The sequence below is a fragment of the Anas acuta genome, chromosome 14, assembly GCF_963932015.1.
Source record: "Anas acuta chromosome 14, bAnaAcu1.1, whole genome shotgun sequence".
Taxonomy (NCBI): Eukaryota; Metazoa; Chordata; class Aves; order Anseriformes; family Anatidae; genus Anas; species Anas acuta.
In genome coordinates, this window is record NC_088992.1 from 15,036,525 (window position 1) to 15,042,524 (window position 6,000).

The 6,000-nt window shown below is 35.3% G+C and overlaps 1 protein-coding gene across 1 annotated transcript in view; it reads right to left on the minus strand.

Annotated features, from left to right (window-relative positions):
* Positions 1 to 5,535, minus strand: part of C14H5orf58 (chromosome 14 C5orf58 homolog) — a 70,797-nt gene extending 65,262 nt beyond the window's left edge. Inside the window, exons 1-2 of the mRNA XM_068697938.1 lie at positions 5,453 to 5,535; positions 2,427 to 2,502 (exon numbers count right to left, since the gene is read on the minus strand). The gene's annotated coding sequence lies outside the window, so the exon portion shown is untranslated. The remainder of the gene's footprint in view (positions 1 to 2,426; positions 2,503 to 5,452) is intronic.
* Between the last annotated feature and the right edge of the window lie 465 nt (positions 5,536 to 6,000).

A 6,000-nucleotide genomic window follows, 5' to 3' on the forward strand; every position in this document is an offset into this window, starting at 1 on the left:
AAAAAAAAAAGGAGACATCTTACATACTTGACAACTCATAGAGCCTTCCTTACACCAGCAAAGAGAGGCTTTAGGTATCTCATATTTTTTTATTATTATTATTATTATTATTTTGATAAAGGCATAGGTTACTTTGGCCTGTCAGGTAACTTCTTTCAAAGGGCTAATTTTCACAACAAATATGGACTTTTAATCATAAAATCATAGAATGGCATGGGTTGGAAAGATCAAAGATCATCTGGTTCTAACCCCCTGCCATAGGCAGGGATGCCACGCACTAGATCAGGTTGCTCAGGGACTCATCTAACCTAGTCTTGAACACCTCCAGGGATGGGACATCCACAGCCTCTCTGGAGAACCTATTCCAGTCCCTCACCACCTTCTGAGTGAAGAAATTCCTTCTAATCTCTAATATAAATCTTCCCTTTTTTAGTTTACCCCCCATGTAAAAAAAAAAAAAAAAAAAAAAAAAAAAAACTTCTTATAATAAGCCCACGTAAAAACTTCTTATAATAAACTTTCTGGGGCTTATTAGGTGCCTCCAGCGTGCAGAGTAAAGTCATAAACCATTTTCATTTCTGCAGAGAACCAGTCCACTCTGCAAAAATAATGCAACTTCATAGTTCTCTATTGTTGTGCTCCCTAGTGAAAGAAAGCCATTTCCTTACAGCTTGCTGTGTAGCAAAATTGACACCTGACCAACACGAATCTTAAAATTCATGGCAGAAAAACAGTTTTATTTCCAGTGAAGACAAAACTGAACATGCTTAGAACTTGACAAGATTTAACAAACTGGCTTTCAAGGAATTGACAATTTGTTTGACTTAGTTTCCTCTGTTTATGGCTTGATGAGCCATATTAAGAAAAGCAGTCTGATTGCCAGTAAACATTTAAATTTCATTATCAAACTCACCAGCTGTGACTGGAAGAGGTAACTGGAAGCATTACCTATTGTATTTAAAATGCGGATTGAAGATGCTATGTGCTGTATAAATTATGTTCCATGTTTAATGAACGACTTGAAACAATTGCCAGAAGAGTATGAGAAACACTGAACCTTCTACCACCCTCACTTTTCTGTATTATCCAGGAGATCCCAGAGCATTTTTCCTAGACTAAATTAGCATGCCTGAAGAGGCATACTCTCCCCTAAAGACTGGGAACTGGTGCAAAAAAGTCACTAAAAATAGCAAGACACCTGAAGAAGACATGTGGAGCAAGCATTGCTGTGCACTGACATGCTGGTGACAGGTCATGCAAGCATCATGCAGCTCTGCTGAAACAGAGTGCTCATGTAGAAGATTTGGACAAGATCAGATTTCTGCTTTACTTATTCCCTCAGCTCAGGTCTACGCCTACTCAACAGTTTGGTTATGTACATGAACTTTAGCTTTGACTGGAACTTCACCTTCCATTGCCTCCAGGTGGTTTAGACAAATTAACTTTCCCCTGTGCTGGCTGGTTTCTCTAAAGCCAAGGCTATCTCGCTGGAGCTTTGTGTGCTATAACATTGCAATGCCCTAAGGCATGATTAGGCGATTTGTTTACATATAAACAGGTGGCACACTCCACCTGTACAAGTGTGTTTGTTTTTGCATAGCTAGCAGATAACAGGACTATAAATTTTATTGCTAAATAATATAAACACAGATATATGATTTTTTTCCCCCTCTAATTGGGTTTTGGGCCTGATTCTGATCTTGCTTTTAGGTGGATGTAGCAGAAACTTGTGACTTACATATGCATGAAGTTAGAATAAAAGTCTGGTTTGCTTTTCAATAACATTGATACTAATGTGTGTTACATATTTTTTTAAAACAAATTCTAAAAATCAGGTAATTTTTCAGCAAGATGAAAACATACATGATTCAAATATTATATTTATTTCTACAATGTTCCATTCAGTGCCTTATTATTCATCCATACTTTATAATGAACATGATATTTGTTTTGACAATGTTACAGGAACAACTTTTTCTGTGTTTCTCTATTCTATATTGGTTTGTCTTTTTTTTTTTTGAAAAAGTCTTTATCTAAATAGCTATCAGTACAGATATTTCTCCCCGTTATTTTTCTTTTTACAGATTCATAATTTATCACTGCAGAAAGCTGCTATTGCTGCATTGATCCTTTACAATGTCTGAAGGAGTCCTGTAATAATCCTCTGCAGCTGTATTTCTTTGGACATTCCTGGTATGTAAAACAGGATTTTATAAGATTATTTCAATATTGTTACATCAGACTTGAAAACTAAATAACCCAAATATGTGACTGTGTTTTCTTATTCATCACATTTTTTATCCATTTACATAATTTCTTAATTTGTAAAATGAAATAAATCATACACTAGTTCTTCTTCTTTTGGAATGAAAACTGAAAGTCTTGGGGGGAAATTTTTCACCTATTTAGCCAGAAAAAAATCATACCTGTTTTAACACAAGTTGGATTAATTGCTCCCAAAGTACCAATGAAGACTTGAATTTGAATGTCTTTGTGGTCTTTCTAGAGAAAAAGAAAAAAATCATATGCAAATGGGGACAGCAAGCTTATGAGACACATTTGGATTTGATTTCAACCTTAAATTGCATAAGAATCTGAACCATTATTGCACTGTTGAGTTTCATATCTTTCCTGAGTGGCTTTCAATTTTTGTTTTCAGTTTAGCTGCAAAATCTAACAATATTACAGTTGCAGTGGTGGGCAAGGATTTGCTCTTGTGTTTTTATCTCTGGACACTAAGAACCCCCTTTTCCCTTTTCATACATTTCCTTTACATTAATGCTACATAGGAGGATGGGATACTGTGCTTATTCATGTACTATTATGAACAGAAGGTCAGAGGCTTTAAGGCATACAATAATTTCAATTCAAATATGTCTTCTGAAGAATCCATTTCAAGAAAGGAAACAAACAGTAAATCTGAACACTAAAAATACTGACTTCATAATGGTTTTAGATTGTTCAATCAATGTTAAGCTAATAGAAATAATCTAAATAGAAATAAATTATTTCAGAAAACAGCTTTATAGATTTATAAAGACATTTTCATGATGAAAATCTTGCATAACTAAAAGTTTTTATGTCTGCATGCTTCACTAATTTTCTACATTCTAAGATGATTAATATGCACGATCATATCTTTCTGTGTTTTGTTTCTTAGGTTTCATGTGCTGTTTATGCTTATAGTGGTATAAAAAGTTATTTTATCTACATGTACAGTGTCTTCACGTATTACTTAAGAGATCTTCTATTACAGAAGTGCCAAAAACTGCATGATAACAGAATCAATGCAGTCCACAACTATATGCCATAGGCACTAGGAAACTGCTAATGCATTTCAGTTTGTCTCACAAAGTCAAGCAGTGGAAAGCCTCTTTATAAATGTGCATCAACATGTAAGGAATGTCCTAGCAGCACTGAACTTTTCCATAGTTGTAAGATAAAAGGCAAACAGCTATCACGTGAAACATGCTGAATTAAGGACTACATTTCTTGCAAAATTCTGCATTCTTGAAAGGAAGGGTGGAATATTCTGAATTACATGAGAGATGGAGTGTGCACCTGTTTACCACTGCTAATCAAAAATAAATGCAGAATGATCAGTGCTGTTTAAATTCTGTTCCATTGTAAGACTGTTTTCTAACAAAATCATGACAGATACAGGAGGTTAAAGAAGAGAAAGCTCCTGCTAAATACAAGAATCTGTTTAGTGAGGTTAATATATATGTGTGTGAATATATATATAATTAGAGATCTAAGGTTGTAATTCTTTAAGGAGACAATTCAGTTTAAGTATATCTGTTCACTGGAAGTGTATTGACTCCTTTCTGCAAAAAAGGAACGGAGGGATTACTGTTTCTCTAGGGGGCTGCACCAAGAAGATAATTACATGCCCTAAGATATAATAATGTGGATAAGGGGTCTAGGGCAAAGCACGATGATGATGCTTCTACCAGTACCTTTGACTGCAGTATAGGGAACTGCATTGTGTTACAATTTTTAGCTGAGCACGTAATAACCCAGTAAACCCAAACTGTCGATATGCTATGTCCTTCTTGTCCTATTTGTGACTGTCAGCTGTCATGGTAACCATGTTGTACAGACTATAAGGGAAGGGATTTCAATGTCCCTAAAACAGGAGAAATAAGCAGGTAGGCCTTGCGAGCAGGAGCTATTTTCTGATAATGGAGTCTCACAATGAGACATGGGAATTGTGTGGGCATGGGAATTGTGTGGGCATGGGAATGTTGACATCTCTTCAAGATTTCTAGCCACAGCTTTGGTGGCTAAATTGGAAAAATCATTGAGAATTTTTCTTACTTCTGCTTTGTTTGGATTCTAGGTTTCTATTAAAGCTAATAGGCTTAAATAAATTAAATTAATTTTTTTAGAAGAATAGGATTGTGTAAGTTAATACATAGCCTCTCTTATTCAGAAGTTAATGCTATTATTCCATAGCATTAGTAAATTGTTTTTGTTATATCTTTTGAAATTGAAATAATCCTTCAGAAGGATGTTAGTAAAATCACAGCATGTCTTTGCCTTTCCTATAAGGGAATGCTTACTATTTAGATGACTGATAACATTACACTTCAAATTTAGACATCTCTGTAAATTGCTTCCAGTCTTGTTTTTATTTAACACATATTTTGAGTCATCACGAGCAAAACAGAAACAGTACTTGCATATTAGCACATCATTCTCCTGAGATCCCACTGCTTCCAGTGATGCCTTAGAAAACCTGACATACCACCAACAGAGACCTCACTAAAGAAAATTATTTTGACCCAGAACTGTTCTGTTTCGAATTACGTGATATTCAGAACAAAATCTCGTATTTCCCTCCTCTGTTGCAATGGTTCTTATAACCTAGGCTGATGACTGTACAGCCTTAGCATTCTGCTGTTGGTGACCCTGAATATTTCTAAAAGGAAAGCAACAGAAAAATGTTTTCCCCTGTACTTTCCCATGCTGCTCCACTGAAGAGGCAAGAGAAGTTCACCCTGGATGTCTAAAAGGATGCCAATAGCACAAGAAAAAAAAAAAAGTTAATTTCCACATTAAGTTTCAAAGAACTTCATCCATGCAGGCCGTGCCAACTTACTGTCTCACCTCATTAAGTGCATTCATTCCCAACCTCAGTTTTGGAATCAACGAAATGCAAATAAATGCACAGCTTACAGGAAAGTGATACTTTACGGAGAAGCCTAATGACAAATATTCTATAAAGCATTCTCTTTCCTTTGGAAATAGACACATACACTGGACATGCACAGGAAAATATCAGACTGCACTTAATACATATATAATTATTCTTTCACAGAAGTGTTCAAACATAATAATAAACGAGACAAAGCACCAAGAAAGCCAATACAAGTAATTACATAATTGCTGTGAGAAATTGTTTGCATTGAAGTTTTTCAGGCAAATAGACTTCTGTGGATTCACTTACCTTAGCTGAGCTGTGCTGCCAAGTTTAGGTCCATCTCCTTCTTCAGTCCCCTTCAATACCAGCTAGGCAGTTACCTCTAGTGAAGGAAAAATACAAAAAAAAAAAAAAAAAAAAAAAAAAAAAAAAGTAAGATATTCATGAAAAACTATTCATTTCCAAGCCCTTGCCTATTCAGTCCTTGCTTTCTCCACAAAGTACTGCTCCTGTCATTAAATCCCCAATTTATTATAGGAACCTAAGAAGTACGGTGTGGAGCCAGGGTAAAGTACACACGGCCTTGTTTTTTTGTTCTGTTTTGTTTTCCTTCTCCTTACCAGGAAAATACTGAAGTTGCCATGCACAACTTGGACACAGTATACTGTTGCTTAAAAGTTAACTTTCCTATAATTTCAGGAGTACTTAAAGCTTAGACCTTGCTTAACTGTTTTACTTGATGTATTCAAATCCGGCCTATGTGTGTAGAATTTGTTGCATGTAGTTCACTGACCTGTGTATTTTGTATATATAATTGACCACTGAAATCTAATATTAAACCTTTCTACAAATTT